Below are 17,838 nucleotides of genomic sequence, written 5' to 3'. Positions count from 1 at the left end.
CGTTACTCTGAACTACTGACCCCAAGTATTTAAACTCATCCACCTTCGCCACCTCTTCTCCTTTCATCCTCACCATTCCTGTATCCTCTCTCTCATTCACACACATATATTCTGTCTTAGTCCTGCTGACCTTCATTCTTCTTCTCTCTAGAGCATATGTCCATCTCTCCAGGGTGTCCTCCACCTGTTCCCTACTCTCACTATAGATCACAATGTCATCTGCAAACATCATAGTCCATGGGGACTTTTGTCTGATCTCGTCTGTCAACCTGTCCATCACCATTGCAAATAAGAAAGGGCTCAGAGCTGATCCTTGATGTTACCCCACCTCCACCTTAAACGCATCCTTCACTCCCACCGCAGACCTCACAGCTGTCACACTACCCTCGTACATATCCTGTACCACTCTTACATACTTCTCTGACACTCCTGATGTCCTCATACAATACCACAACTCCTCTCTAGGCACCCTGTCATATGCTTGCTCTAAGTCTGCAAAAACACAATGCAACTCCTTCTGACATTCTCTGTACTTCTCCATCAACACTCTCAGAGCAAACATTGCATCTGTATATTACTAAAATGCAACATGTTTATAATATAGTACTTACTCCAGGTGTAATCAACAAATTACTTCATTCTTTAGTGCAAAGAATAAAGTGAAACAATTAAAGACAATCCCCAGGATTCATGAAGCTCCATGCAAGAATACGATTATTCTTGCACAGAGTGGTCCGTGTCCATTTAGAAGAGCAGCGGGCCTTGCATATGCATGAAGGCACACTGCTATTTAATGTAATTGGACATGAACCAGGAACATGCGCAGAGGGGCGTGTGTCAGCAGTGCCTGCACATGTAACATGCCCCCTTCACTCAGAAAGTACTGTATGGCACTTTGTGACACAGATGAGTGTTAATTTATATATTAGAGCCTGGCTCTAATATTATATATTAAACGAGTGTCTGCAGACACTGAAATGTAAGTAGCTAACAAACACTTAGAAGGCAGCAGCTTTCAAATGCACACCCCCAAATGTATGCACTCTTGCCTTACATGCATGGAAGCAGTAGGGCAAGAGGAAAGCAATAAAATGTTTTTTTTTTCATCAAATAAATCTGAAATTTAAGTGGTGTGCAGCTTGTTTGAGTGACGCATTGCTGTGCTTAGCCTGGCTGAAATCCTGAAATGATAGACAAGTGCTATTGTGATAAAAATGTCATTGAGTTGCTGTAGCATAGTGGTGCTGCCATGGTATAGCATGTAGAATATGCTCAGCTTGAATCCCCCATCTGCCAAATGATTTAATAAACTTTTAAGGAATTTGAATGATATATGTCAATCATATGGCTCACGTATAGCACAGTAGGGGTGGGAATGTGTAAAATATAAATGTAAAAAATAATTTATAAATTTAATGAAAAATAAAAATAGAGTTAAGCAATGCTTTGCTAGTGTAAGCATTGCTTACCAACTTTCAGCTCTGCTTAGCTGCTGTAAAAATTGATATGCGGATTTGCACTGAGCTATGTATAGTTCAGCATATTAAAACTGGCCAATCAAGACAAAGTGCAGGAAAAATGCCTTATTTAAACTGCACAGGTGATAATACAGCCAAAACCATTTAGGATTGCTCACAGCAAGACCAGAATGTCCAGCGTTGGTGAAGGTTTTTGCGTCCGAGCTCAATGTTGGAACATCCAGGAGTCCAGGGACATGGTTAGGCTCTTAGTTAAAAACCATGAAGGCCAGCTGCTGCAAGGCCAGTACCAGGGCTCACAGTACAAAGCAAAGGCCTGGGACCAGTTTGCACGTGATCTCACCAGTGCCACTGGCATACCCTGGACTGGTGAGCAGGTATGTCACCACCATAATGACCTGAAGCAGAAGAGGGGTGCACTATTGGACCAGTGGATCCAAGAAGCCCAAGCGCAGGATGTCCCACCTGTCTGTAAGTATGCAGTCTTATGTATCTCTAAATATAGAAAAAGTTCAACTTGTGAATGTGCAGATGTGATTAATGTGTGATGTCTCTCCATACAGCTGCTGCTGAGAGGTCCCAGAATGTTGAGGCTCATGCCTAGTGACTGGCCTGGCTGCGTTGGCAGTATTGTGAGTACAGAATGCCCCTACTACTAGCGGTAAGAAATCAAAATTATAGTAATGTTAGTACCACCTGTATATATAATTGTGCTGTAAAAGTCAGGAATAAATGCCTGTCAGGCTGACAGTGTTACAATGAAGTATTCCCAGCTGCTGTGTAATACAGATATCAGTAGCAAACAAGGTACAATATGCAGGAGAGGAATATTAGAATATGTATGAGTGTGTCTAAGTGAAATTGCCAAGAAAGTGCCATGTCAGGGCTACTGTAACAGTTAGAAATGAAAAGCATTCCCAGATCATGCAGGAATAGTAATTGTGAATTTCTGAGTTTACACAGACATGTATGTCAAAACTAATAAAGGTGTTCCTAAACACTGGTGTGTGTCATCTCACTTGTACCTGAAAAATAGAAATGTGTATGTCCTGCAGAATGCATTAACTGAGGTGAACTGATTTAACACTGCTTGTCTGCACAATTCAGAATGGGCATGTCAAATAACTGAAAAAAGCAACAGTACATATTTCCATCAGAATGTGTTTTACTTGTTTGTCTGCCAGCATTGTCCTGTCTTAACCTTTCAATTTCAGATATATGTAGCTGAGAATGTACTGAAAATGTATAAGACTAACAGGTGCAAACTTAAAACCTACACTGTGTAGTCAGGAATCTAAATTGCAGTATGTAGTTGTAAAACAGTCAAATGTGCAATCCAGCTAATGTGCACGTTTCACAAACAGTGACAGCAATGTCTGTTGTGTATGCATAATTTGTACTGAAAATGAGAAACAAGTAATGCAACATGTCATAATAAAAGTACTGTAGACAACAATATGTACCAGATAGAAATGTCACACAACACCTCTCCAGTAGCTCAGTCAGATAAGGACTAAGCCTGTAGTTTAGTTTTGCACACACACCATGGTTCAAATCCAGGGACCATCACTAACATCTCACTCTAGTTCTACAGTTGTAAACTGTGATCTGAACAGAAAAAATAATGTACTGAAAGACATTTTTTTTTCATACAGGGCACACAGATAAAGAAATCTGAATACAAATACTAGTATGATGTGTATAACTATGAAAGGTGTAAAATTGCTGTGTTGATCAGCCCCATTCATACAAATAGATGCAAGCTAGACATCCACACTCTGCAGACTGGCCCAGACAATCCCCTTAGGTGTCACACTGTCGCAGATAGTTTCCCCAGTTGCCAAGAAACCTGCACTCAGAGAATGTCACAGTAGATGTATGCAAAAGGCACAAGACACACTCCAGAGCCTGCAACTAATATGTGAATCTGAAATATGTGTAGAAACTGAAATGTAATGTACACACAGTTCATCTGCACATGCCCACAGGTAAGGAAACTGGTATAGAAACAGGTATGATGTGTATAACTAAAATAAGGGTACAATTTCTCTGTTGATATCTACAGCTATTGGTGTGTTGTAGCAGCCCCATGGCCCAGGTTGAGTGTAAGTGTGATCAGAATGTAGAGTAGTGAATAGTAGTGTACTGATAAATATACCTGATAGCAGTTGTCAACTGAATCTGTTCTCTTCCACTACCATTCAACTGATCAAACCATCACATTGTACTCTATGATGGGTTTGAAGAGGGATGAGTAGAGGGGAACAATAACCTCTTTTGTTCTAGATGCGAGCCCTTTTGTGATTAGGTGGGCCACATTGAAGGATTTTCTAACCACCTTGGCAACATGATTATCAAAGGAGAGATTACCATCTACTTGGGTCCCCAGATCCCTTATTACATTTTCTGTATTTAGGGGACTACCACGTATGTGGTAGTTCACGGATACTTTGTTTTTTCCAAAGGGGATGACTATGCACTTTTTGGCATTTAGCTTGAGGCCATTATTTTGACACCAGGTATCCATCTCAGTGCGACCCTTCTGGAGAATGTCTGTATCAGCTGGAGTGTCAGTTATGGCCCCCCAGTTTGCAGTCATCTGCAAACTTGGTCAGCCATAGTCCTCCTGTGTTTGCCTGTACCGCTGAGAAGTATATACTGAACAGGAGGGGTCCCAGGACTGAGCACTGGGGGACACCACTTGTAACTGGTTTAGAGTCGAACCTAGAGCCTGCAACTCTCACCATGTGGTTTCTATCCCTGAGCCAATTGGCAACCGATCTCATGACGTAGGGGTTTATGTTCAGGCTGGTGAGCTTGTCTATAATACCAGAATGGGGAATGGTCTCAAAAGCCTTTGTGAGGCCTAGGTAGGCTGTGTGGACCTCCTTTCCCTCATCTAAAGCCTTGGTAACTGTCTTAAGGAAGTCCACCAGGTTTAGGAGGCATGATCTGCCCTTAACAATGCCTAACCGGGTAGGGTTTAATGTTTGAAGGTTCCCAATGTCTCTGTTAATGAATTCCATGATGATGCGTTCCATAGCCTTGCAGACCAGGCTAGTCAGGCTTATAGGGCGATAGTTCCCGGGGTCCGTTGTGGCTCCACCTTTGTGGAGCAGGATAACTGTTGCTGTGCACCACTCTATGGGTATGTAGCCTATAGAGAGGCTAAGTTTGAACAGTGTGTTTAGGTGAGGGGTTAGTTCATTTTGGAGCTTGTGTAAGACACAGCCTGGGACACTGTCTGGTCCCATTGAAGCTGTATTTTTGGCTTTGGATAGGGCTGTTTTAACCTCTATGTCAGTGATTGCTGCAGCACTACATTCTTCTGGTATGGTTATGGGCCCTTTAGGGGGTGGGGGGGGTGAAGTTTGCACTAAACCCGTGTGCAAGAATGTTGGCAATATCAGTCAGTTCAGTGTAATTTGTGCCATTCTGCACTAACACAGAGCAGATCTCAGAGTTTCCACTTAGGTTCCTGACATAGCTAAAGAATGCTTTGTGGTTACCTTTGGAGTCCTTGGCAATTTTTCTTTCGAAGCTAGCCTTGGATGATTTTATGAGGGATCATAGTTTCTTGCTGATACTGATCAGGGATGTCTTTCCTTCTTGGAATTTTACTCTTGTCTGCACTAGTTTCCTCCTTCTATTGTATAGCTTGTTTATGGCAGGGGTCCACCAGACTGGTTTCCTTTTCTTGGAGGAGTGAGTCTTGGTTTTTCTTGGGATTGCATGATCCATGCATTCTTGCCGGTGCTCATAGAGTGCCTTTGTAAGGGATTCAACAGCTTGGACAGCACTGTCCTTTAGCATGGGGGCTATGAACCTTTCCACTTCGGTCTTCAGTAAAGTGAAGTTTGCTTTTGAAAAGTTTTTCATGGTGGTTTCCATGCATGCTATTGTGACTAATGTTGTAATGTGTTGTGCATAACTAACCAATATTCATTGTTAATTTCCACACCATAGCACATATGGGAAGGCAGATCCTAACATATCCACCTCTCTCATCCCATCTGGCTGAGGCACCACGTCTCAACACGTCTGGGATCCAACCCAGACCTCCTTCATCTGCTGGTCCTGCACAACCCTTGGGTGGAACCACTCCAGGGGATGGGACTCGCTACCCACTGCAAGTCGGTGCAGTGCGGATGTTGTCACCTGGGACAAGGTCTGTGCCATAGTGCACAGTGTCCTCCAGAAGGAGCTGGATGACCACCTGCACCAGGTGGAGGGCAGGCTGGCACAGCTAGAGGAGCAGGTGGCCCCTCCATCCCAACTCCCAACATAGCCACCTTTGGGGCTGTGAAGTAGTGTTGACTGCCATTGAGTGGGCATATCAGTGCCACTACTACCATCTGGGGGGCTCATGAGCCTCGGATTTTCAACCACCCTCCCTGTCAAGGTGTTTGCCCCCCCATGTCTCATACACCACACCTGTCTGCTGTCTTGTCTGTCTTGTCCTACCGAACATCCCTCACCACACTTACCAATAATACTTCCTTAACATCCCACTCTCACCTTAAAAAAAGGGCATCTGTCCCACAAACAAAATCAAGTCCCATACATAGCTCTGCATTTTACCCAGAGACATGTACCCATCACACAATCTAACCCTGCCAATCATCCATATTGTATGATGCCCACACACCTCCCTGTAGGGTGTGAGGCTCCAAATTCTAAATTGCCCACGTTGAAAGAACCTGTTGCTGCCAAAGAAATGCAGAGCTATAGTCCTTTCCTACACCTGTCCTGCACATCCCTACTTCTTTCTACTCTTGTTTGTCCCCCTGCTTGCCCCAATTTCATCACTTTCCTATCTCCCTTGGTTCTTTATTTTATTTGAAATTAGTGTGGGTTTAAGCATCCATAAGTGGCCATAAGCTAAGCTCATGTAAGCATTGCTTACCTCTGTGCAAACCCGCACAAACCCACTTACAACTGCTTTAAAGTGCCTTAATCACTCTGTCTCCAACAGCCCCTGTTCTGCCCAGCAACAAAATAATGAGCTGTTGCAAGTCTCAAACCTAGCACTCTAAAGAGTGTAGCCAACATGAGTTACCACTAAGCCATTTCAAATAGAAACATATTTGATGTTTCCTCAAATATATCATCCAGCACATTCATTCAACAGTAAGGGTAATGTATTTATATATGTATATGTATAAATATATATATATATATATATATATATACATATATAAGTAAAACCACTCAAAAGCAACAAATAGATGAAAGAAGCATGCAGAACAGACCTCCAGGTTTATTTAAGTGCTTTTCGTCAAGTTTCAGACTTCATCAGAATAAAATCATATGATCATGACAAACATATATACACCACCCCATCTAATCATTGGTCAATGAAATTACATCATTTCCTCTAAAACAGGCAAAACATATATTCACCACCCCACCTAACCATTGGTCAATGAAATTACATAATTTCCTCTAAAACAGGCATTGTACAAAATTAATAAAAAAATATTAAAACTTGATATTCTTCCAAAGAATACAACTGATAAACCTATAAAAAATACATTGATTTTAATTTTAAAACAGAACTCAAGGAAATTCTGTCATTAAGACCTCGTACTTGGCAAGCATTAATTTTAATCTGCCATGTCAATTCCTTAAATTCCAGCCATTCATCCATTGCTGCAATGTCAATATGGTCTATGGCCCCAAGCTTAAAAAAGTATGTGTGGGGCATGCACAAATGTGCTTATACAAGGCACTGTTTATATTTTTATTCCTGATGTCATACAGGTGTTGATACACCCGTTGTCTTAGTGCTCTTTTGGTCTTACCAATATAGAATTTGTCGCATAGGTCACACACTGCGACATACACCACCCCCTTTGAGTAACAGGAGTGTCTCCTCCTAGGTTTTACCATATCATAGCCAGTGATTTTGATGGCCTCACCTTGAAACATGACTGGACACTCTTTATATCTCCCGCATTTGTAGCAACCACCCCATGTGGGTGCTCAAGAGTCTCTTTCTAATAGGCCCTTTAAACTAATTTCCCTCTTGTAAACTATAGTGGGTTTATTTCCCACTAATAAGTGAACATCGTTGTTGATAGTAAACATGTCCCATAATCTACATATAATGTTCCTGATATCATAGAAATCAACACTAAAAGGAAGAATAAAAGCTCTTGAGAAACAATCCTGTCTCCCAGTCTGGGCTGCTCCAATGGGGCCATTCTCGTTGGACAATAAGCAAAAAAAGTCCTGATTTCCCTTTTTCTAATCACCTCATTGACAATGTCCTGAACAAAATTGCCAGGGTAAGCATGTTTTTTAACTTAGCACACTCACTCAAAAAATCGTCCAGTTCTGATACCATTCTAGCTAACCTATCATACTGGCCCTTGACTGGGGGTCTTTTTTGGTGCATCGGGTGCCAGCTATCAAAATGCAACAGTGAGTTTGAGTATGTTGGCTTCCTATACAAATGAGAAGTGAAAGCCTTGTTTACATAGTCTTTTTTGATTGTTACATCCAGAAAATTCAGTCGGTTATTGTCTTTGGCCATGGTGAATTTAAGGAAGGAGGTGGTTTGATTAATGTAAATGAAGAAACTATCTAGTTCCTCTGCACTACCCTTCCAAAAAATCACCAGGTCATCAAGGTACCACCCATATAGTGCCCAAGAGTCTTTGTAAATTGAATTTAAAATAAATAAATCCTCCCATTGTGCCAGCACAATGTTGGCAAAACTGGGGACACAACAGGCACCCATTTCTACTCCTTGCTTTTGTTTAAAAAGCTGGCCCTTGAAGCAAAAACATAGTTTTTGAGCACAAACTCCATACATGTACGTACAGTCAAGATGGTGTTATGCACTATACTGGAGTTGAAACACAAATAATCATAAAACCACTCCAAGTCCTCATGGTGTGGAAGACTGAGAATAAATCTTTAATGTTTATGGTCACCATAATGAGACCATCGTCATACATCTCAGGTTTTATTTTAGTGAGAAAATCCCAGGAGTTCCTGATAATAGTGCCTCTTCCATCAAGTACTCCCTTCACATTACAGTCACCAAATTTTGCTAGGGCAAATTTCTTGGAGGCCTTAGCATCTACTATTGGACGCAAGGGTGGCTTGCTGATTGACTTATGAATCTTCAGGATCCCAAAAATGGTTGGGATCCTTGTTTCCTTGGTGTCTAAAAAATTGTGTTCACTTAGTTCCAACTGACCATTCAATAGTAATTCATACAGGGTAAGATCAATGTTCTTGTAAGCAATGTTCATCTCATTACATGAGACGTCAGTATAAGTGTCACTAAACAACAATTCATTTTACTATTGTATTCGGAAACATCCATCACCAACAACCCACCACCCTTGTCTGGTTTCATAATATGGGCATTCTTCTTACCCAGTATGTCATTGAGCAGTTTTTTCTCCCTATTGTCCAAATTAGAGGCTTCAGTAATACCTTTAAACCTCAGTTCCCTGATTTCTTTCTCACAAAGAGTTTCAAATAGGTGGACCAATGGATGAGAAGGGGGTATGAAGGTATTAGGTCTAGTCAAATGGGAATTCGGTATTGCTAGGTTTCCATTGTCTGAAAAATGAAGGACCAAATTCAATTTCCTTGTAAACAATTTCAGCTGTACAATAGTTTCAACCAGGTTGGCTCTTTTTGCTGGTACAAAATTTAAACCTTTAGAAAAAATTTCGGTCCACTCCCCATCAATCACCAGGTGGCTAAGATTGTAAATGCTGAAATCACCTTGCACAGTTTTAATACTTTTACATGCATTGAAATCATGTTCATGACACATCAAAACATTATTCATCTCTAGAGTTGGGTTTGAGCACCCCCTACCCCTCCTCTGTTGGCCCTGGTGCTATCCCTGGCCATACCTCCAACTCATTTGATTCCCATCCCTCTGGTTCATCAATCTTTCTGATTTCCTCAGGGGCGGCTCTAAAGGGGCTCCAGATTCCATGTCATCACTGTCCAAGTCAACATTTACATCCTGTTGTGCTTGCTCATTGAAGAAACTAGTTTGCCAACCTAGTGGTGGTTCCAGGTAGGCCCTACCACCATCATAATCACTTTTGTCTCTAAGTAGTTTCTTTACTTTTCATATTCTAATGTCACAAAGATCTTTGTCAACCACAAAAAACACTTTGTAAAAAGCATGCTTTTTGTTCTCAAATAAAAGGTCATTTTTTTATGCTAGTATCAAGTTTGTTGATTTCAGTCAATAAATGAGCCATTTTCCTATTGTTGTCAACAATGAGCAATTGCACCAACTCACAGCCTTGCCTGTTGAACAGTTTGATTAAATCATTATGTAACTGTGAATCTTTAACAAGTCCAGTTGGATATCTCCACATACAGAGGCCCTGAGGGACCTACTCACATTTAAGACATTCTGTTAAATAACTGTTTTCCAACTGCATTTTTTTTATATTTAAACAAAAGTTCTTTATAAGAATTAATTTGTTTGTCTACAGTGCCATTAGTGTGTTGCCCAAGTCCAGTGTCATAGTTCCATTCTGTATCACGTCTAAGCCATTGTTCATCCATAAAATCCAAAGTTGTATCATTCTCATTGCTTGGCAAGCTTCCCAAATGAATGCTCAGATCACCATGCACCTCTTGGTTAAAAGCCACTCCTCCTTGAACTTCATTAACCTGACTGCCCACTCTCTAGGCTGGGGTGATGAACGACCTCTGCGAGGCCAGGGAAACAGACTCAGTGCCTCCGTGAAAAAGCTCCAACCCATTTGAAATAAGTCTGTCAGCTTTCTGAATAAGTTCAGCCACTGTTGCTGCCAAAAGAGCTACAGACTGCAACACAGCGGAAAAATCAGTGCTGGAAGCCGCTCACAACTGCTCCCGTTCATCCATACTCCACAAACCAAGAAATAAACAAAGTAAAACCACTAAAAAGCAGCAAACAGATGAAAGAAGCATGCAGAACAGACCACCAGAAAAAATACAGGTTTATTTAAGTGCTTTTCTTCAGGTTTCAGACTTCACATGATCATGACAAACATATATACACCACTCCACCTAACCATTGGTCAATGAAATTACATAATTTCCTGTAAAACAGGCATTGTACAAAATTAATAAAAAAAATTATTAAAACTTGATATTCTTACAAAGAATATAACTGATAAACCTATAAAAATACATTGATCTTAGTTTTAAAACAGAACACAAGGAAATTCTGTCATTAAGACCTGGTACTTGGCAAGCATTAGTTTTAATCTGCCATGCCAAATCCTTAAATTCTAGCCATGTATATAAATATAAATATATATATATATATATATATATATATATATATATATATATATATATATATATATATATATCTATATATGTGTATCTATATATATATATATATATATATATATATATATATATGGGATCCGGGCACATGCTCGACTAGCATATGTCAGAATCACAAAACATTGAACACACATACAAGAAAGCGCTTAACATCGACAAGCGCTTCCGTGTATGTGTGCCTGTTTCATAGATCGGACTACAGTGCATGTAAGGGAAAATTCCCTTTTCCCCACTGTAGTGCGATCTCAGAGTGAGAATAATAAAGTGGGGGGTGTGGGGGGGGTGCATGGGGGCGAAGCCCCCCTGCAGAAACGTAGATTTTTTTTGAACTACACATGTGCATGTGTCTTAGACCATATATATATATATATATATATATATATGTATATATATATATATATATATATATATATATATATATATATATATATATATATATATATATATATATATGTGTGTGTGTGTGTGTGTGTGTGTCTGTGTGTAGATATATATGGTGGGTGGAGGGGGGTTCCCCCATGCTTATATTAATTACAGACGTAGTTCAGCAGCCTCCAATTACACTCTGTACTCAACACCTTGGGGGGAAAGAATTAAGCTGTCGCAATGAAACTGTATCTGTTACATAACAGTGCTTAACTTAAAACATCAGTATCACAGTAACAAACAAAACTGTCTGTAAGATAGTAAGCACTAGCCCACCACTGTTCCCATGGTGAAATGTATGAAAATGTACAGCCAAATACCTTCATGTGTCTTACTACTGTCCCTCACATGTTGTAATAGCCTAGGTTAAAAATGGTGCATACCCCTCCCTCATAGAATGACTTACAAGGGCATATAACAGGGTTACATACACTGACCTCTGGACTGTACAAGGTCACACAATTTTTTTTCCAGCTGTAGCCCTCATATATATGGAGCTTACCCCACAATATGTCTGGGAGTCCACATCACTGGAATGATAGCAGAAATGCCAGCACTAAATAATGATAAGCCACTACTTAACAACCTCTTACTGCATGACATATGGACAAGGCCTGGTATATAGGTGGAGGACAGAGGCTGGACAAAGGGCTATATTTGCAATATTGCTATTATATACTGTGAAATTTGCTAGTGTTACAGGATTGGTTGCAACATACCCTTAATGAGGAATATGAAGTCAGAAACAAAAATGGATGTAGCCATGTACTGATAACACTCAACAGAGAGAAAGCCATTGATATTTCAGATATAAGACCTGTGTGGTGAGCAGACAAAACATAACAGCCAGTCCTCTGGCAATCATGTGGATAGGCCCACAGTTGAGAGCTATGCAGTCAGACTGAATTCCATGCAAAACTAGCATGTACACACAAACCCTGTAAAACTAGTGGTATTCAATGCATATAACAACAATACTCACACTGTCCGTATGTCTGGAACCTTACACAAATATGAAGTTGGCCTGTGTCGACAAGTCCTGTTGTAAGAGGTTACCTGCTGTCTGTAACACTGCTGCCCACACATACAGTAAGGATGTCTTCCATACAGGAAAGGTAAAGGGACAACACCCACATGATGTAGTAATTTGTAGTAGTGGGTTGCCATGACAGTGGTAATTGGAAGTACTACACAGCTGGCTGCATGCAGTTAGCAAATGGTGAACACTGATTGGTGCAGAGACAATCACCTGATCATGAGCATCACCTACAAAATCCATGCTGCAACCTATTCAAAGCAGCTCAATCCCTGTAGTGAAGAGAGAGGGAGAGAGAGACAGAGAGAGAGAGAAAGAGAGAGAGATATTAAAACTACAAACCAAACCAAAACAAAAGTATATAAAACAAGTGACACATGAAAGTGTACCTAGAATAGAGGACAATACTACGACAGGTATGTGAAACATATATGAATGTAATTGAATGGAGTACTTGGTCTGTAATAATGGAATAGATGATGTGGAAAGATTTGTATGTGCCATCAAGACTTGTTGTTGTAATGATGTCCTGCTGAACAGCTGCCATGGACATAGCATCTGACCCTATGGGCATTGGCCATACCTATCCACTGTGCAGATCAGCACTGACTGACAAGATGTAAGCCATCATAGTGTGTGCCCTGTACCTCAAGACATGTATATTAGTGTGGCAAAGAGCTGGTGGTGGAAGTAATGAAGTTATGATAGACACATGGGTTTCAGACCCACCCACCTGCAGGACATTCATGTTAATGTGAAATGTATCATGCACAAATGTCATAGGTTTGTAATAGGCTTACCTGCAATATGTCCCTATATATAGCCCCCTAATGTTAGGCTGTGCCCACTTGTGACACCCATCTGTTTTGTAGCAAGGCAGAACAGTGCAGTTGTGGAGGAAGGAGAGTTAGAGTGTGGACCTGATGTTTGTTTGACTGCACTGCATGTATACATATATATATATATATATATATATATATATAAATATATATATATATATATATATATATATATGTGTGTGTGTGTGTGTGTGTGTGTATATATATATATATATATATATATATATATATATATATATATATATATATATATATATACATATACATACACATGCATGTCTACAGATATACAGACACACACACACACACACACATATATATATATAAATCAAAATCGTGACACAAAAGCATTCAAAAAGAGATGCAACCATATAGCCAAACTGGAGGCTAAGCTCTCTCTCAACTCAGTACTGGCGTAACCAGTCAGGAGGAGAAGGAAACCACACTCACTACAATTCCAGTCTCACATAGACCTACCACGACAGCAAACCAAACACATAAACACACAAAAACATACGTGGATGCTCTAAATAAAAATCTGCCTAAGCAGCAGAGACCTCCAAAGCAGACATCCAAGCAACCGCTACCCCAAAACAAAACATGTGCAACACATAGCTCTCAAAGCCAATGTGCTGAACAGTCACAGCCCTTAAGGCTAAACAACACACCTGATACACTTGTAATAGGTGACTCTATCATCAGGCACACTGACTTCCCACTCACCAGGCTGAACAAGGAGAAGGTCACGGTGAGCTGCCTGTCGGGCGCTAGGATCCGCCACATAACACAAGCACTCAGGTCACTCCAAGGCAAGTACAAATATGACTCAGTCATTGTCCATGCTGGTGTGAATGACCTGAGACATACCTCCGTGGACTATTTGAAAAGAGACATAGAGGAGCTCTCTGAGCATGTAACCCAGGCCGGTATGACCCTGACCTTGAGTAGCATCTTACCCTCACCAAGAATGATGCCACAGTATGAAGACAAGATTATCAATTTCAACAATTGGCTTAAGTATTGGTGTCATTCAAAGGGGATACAATGCCTGTCAGCCTGGGATGACATGCTCGACAAGCCACGATGCTTCGCTAGGGATGGCTTGCACCTGTCACCCCTGGGCTTTCGGATATTGGCAAAGGCTCTTGCTACCCCATAGTGCCTTTTAGGCAAGGCTCAAAAGACAAACCCACCTCCATAGGTATCACAAGGGATAAGAAACTAAGAGTAATGCTACTCAACGCCAGAAGTCTAAACCTCAAGATGCACTCGAAACTCTCCTTAGCATGGAGAACATCGATATCTGTGCAGTAACAGAAACCTGGTTCAAGGCTCTCGAGAGCACCCCAGCACTACCAGGTTATACCTCATACCATGCTTTCCGGCCCCAAAACTTGGACCGAACCACAAAAGGAGGGGGAGTATCAATATTCTTCAAAGATACCCACACCTCCAGGTTGGTAGCACAGCATGAAGCATCAGAGACTATCCATGTGCATCTAACAGTGGGTAAACCTGCCTTCCAGTTTATAGCCTGCTACAGACCACCCTCCAAAACCCAGGAACCCCACTCGGCCTTCCTGAGAACACTGGAAAATATGAAGGTCTCCCCAAACACCATTATATTGGGTGACTTCAACTACCCAACCATAGACTGGGAGCATTACTCTAGCTCCAACACCCTAGCCCAAAGGTTCCTAGAATTTATAAACTCAAATGCTATGGAACAACTTGCTACCACTCCCACAAGAGGGGAAAACATACTGGACCTGATCATCACCAACATGGGGACTCTATGCTCCAGACCAGAAGTGTATCCCTCACTGGTAAGATCAGACCATAAATTAATCTCACTGGATATTCACATCCCGACCCCACCCCATGCCCAGAAAACCACAGTGAAAAACTTCTCTAAAGCAAATTTCACACTCCTCAAAACCAAGGTGGAATCCTTCAAAGCCCCCGGGCCTGTGGATAATACGGCCCAGAATGCAAAATCCTTTATAAACGCATTCTATGAACACCTTCAGGAATGCATGAATCATGCAATCCCAAATAAAACCAAGACCCAATCCTCCAAAGGCAGATGTCCTGTCTGGTCGACCCCAGCCATAAACAAACTATACAATAGAAGGAGGAAGCTACTACATGATAGAGCAAAATCCCAAAAAGGGAAGGCATCTCTGATCAGTATTAGCAAAAAACTATGGGCACTCATAAAATTGTCTAAGGCCAGCTTCGAGAGAAAAATTGCACAGGACACTAAGGATAATCACAAGGCTTTCTTTAGTTATGTTAGGAACCTGGGTGGTAATTCCCAGATATGCTCAGAATTAGTTCAAAATGATAAAAAATTCACCGATCCCACAGACATTGCCAACATCCTAGCTGACAGGTTCAGTGCAAACTTCTCCCGGCCCTCCCCACCAAAAGGGCTAATATCTATCCCAGCAGAGTGCTGCCCCCCTGACATCTCAGATGCTCAGGTAAGAGCTGCCCTCTCCAAAGCAAGAAACACAGCATCAATGGGACCAGACGGTGTCCCGGCTGCCCTACATGAACTCCAAGAAGAGCTAAACCCAAACCTAAAACTACTGTTCAATCTCAGCCTTACTACAGGATATGTACCCAAAGAGTGGCATACAGCAACAGTGGTCCCTCTCCACAAAGGTGGTGCCTCAACGAATCTTGGAAACTATCGCCCCATAAGTCTCACTAGCTTGGTCTGCAAAGCTATGGAAAGGATCATCATGGACCTTAGAAATAAAGATATTGGGGACCTGCAGACACTGGATCCTACCCAGTTTGGCTTTGTTAAGGGCATATCCTGCCTCTTGAACCTGGTTGATTTCTTTGAAACAGTCACCAAGGCCATTGACAAGGGGAAGGTGGTTCACACAGCCTACCTGGACCTCGCAAAAGCCTTTGATACAATACCCCACTTGGGCATTATAGATAAGCTCACCAGCTTAAATATAAACCCCTATGTCACTAGATGGGTTGCAAACTAGCACAAGGACAGAACCCACATGGTTAGAATAGCTGGAGCCATGTCAGACTCCAAACCAGTTACAAGTGGCATCCCACAAGGCTCAGTCCTGGGACCTCTCTTGTTCGGTATATATTTCTTGCAGGTACAGGCCAACATGGAAGGACTGCGGCTGACCAAGTTCGCAGATGACTGCAAACTGGGTGCCATAATAGACTTTCCAGCCGACACAAGCATCCTCCAAAAGGGCCTCATAGAAACAGACAACTGGTGCTAGAGCCATGGCCTCAAGCTAAACGCCAAAAAGTGTATAGTCATCCCCTTTGGCAAAAACAAAGTGCCCACAAATTACCACATAGGTGGTAATCCATTAAGTATGGAAGAAGTAATTAGGGACCTGGGGACCCAAGTTGATAGCAATCTCTCATTTGACAACCACGTGGCCAAAGTGGTTAGAAAAACATTTTATATAGCCCACCTAATCATGAAGGGATTCACATCTAGATCAGGGGAGGTCATCGTGCCTCTTTACTCATCCCTCATCAGGCCCATAATTGAGTACAATGCCCCCTTTGGGATGTACCTTACCAGATACCTGCAGCAACTGGAAAGACCCCAAAAGTACCTCACCAAGAGGATCAAGGGGCTCAAACAGATGCCGTATGCTGCCCAGTTAAAGAAACTCCAGCTCTACTCAGTGGCATACCGCCTGGTCAGAGGCGATCTGTGCCTGACGGATAAAGCCATTTCCAACCCGAATTAATGGACATGCTGCACCTCAGAAAATCCAAATCCCATCGAGCCACGCTCGAGGGACTTGAACCTCAGCACTGAAATAAATAGGACATGCTGGAGGGACAGATTCATAACCCAGAGGCTCCCTTCACTCTGGAATAAAATCCCAGTCCAGGTTAGGCAGAGTCCCTCATTGACTCTCTTCAAGAGGAATCTTGATGAGTGGATGGGAGATCGTAGGTTTACCCCGGGTATCACTTCTGTGTCACTGTTAGACAGAGGCACAGTATACTAACCTCGAAAAAGGGCATAGCAAAATTAATTTAATATGGGTGGCGAAAGCCATACACACTCTGGCTAGGCTTATAAATGCCCTAGGGCAGATAGCCTAGTATGAACCTATGAACCTATAAAAGGAAAATACCAGCAAATCTTGCATTATTTAGCACTTTCATCTTCTTTAATATCAAGACTTCTTCAGAATGACATATTTCATTAATACAAGCAACCATTTTAACATTGTTTAAATACATTACTTCAAGTAGTTTATTTAAATTAACACAACAGTTCCTATCCAATAATAATGTATCAACAGTAGTCTTGCAAGGTGCTTTGTGCAGCTTCATTATCATTAAAAAGGTAGATCAATTAACCAGGAGGGGTGCCATGTGAATCCTGTAGTGTTGTTTGCATACTGGGGTCATGTACAACAAGTATACCTGGAACAGAAACTAGGAATGAATCCCGAGATATCATGTACAAAGTGGGGTCGTGTCCAAAAAAAAGAAAAAAATTTTATTATCGTTATAAGACCCAGTCAGATTGCATTTCTATACTTAGAGATACTATATGACATACTTCTGATGAAATCAAGTTAACCCACATTTAAATTATTTCAATCTCTATACCATTTTAAGTCACATTTGATGTTTAGGCTTTCATTAAGACCTGGGCTGACATCTACTCTAAGTTCGATCTGCCATTTTAGCTCCCAGACTTGCAAGA

Source organism: Protopterus annectens, chromosome 4.part0, assembly GCF_019279795.1.
Source record: "Protopterus annectens isolate FY-2018-M chromosome 4.part0, PAN1.0, whole genome shotgun sequence".
NCBI lineage: Eukaryota > Metazoa > Chordata > Ceratodontiformes > Protopteridae > Protopterus > Protopterus annectens.
This window is presented reverse-complemented; position numbering follows the sequence as displayed.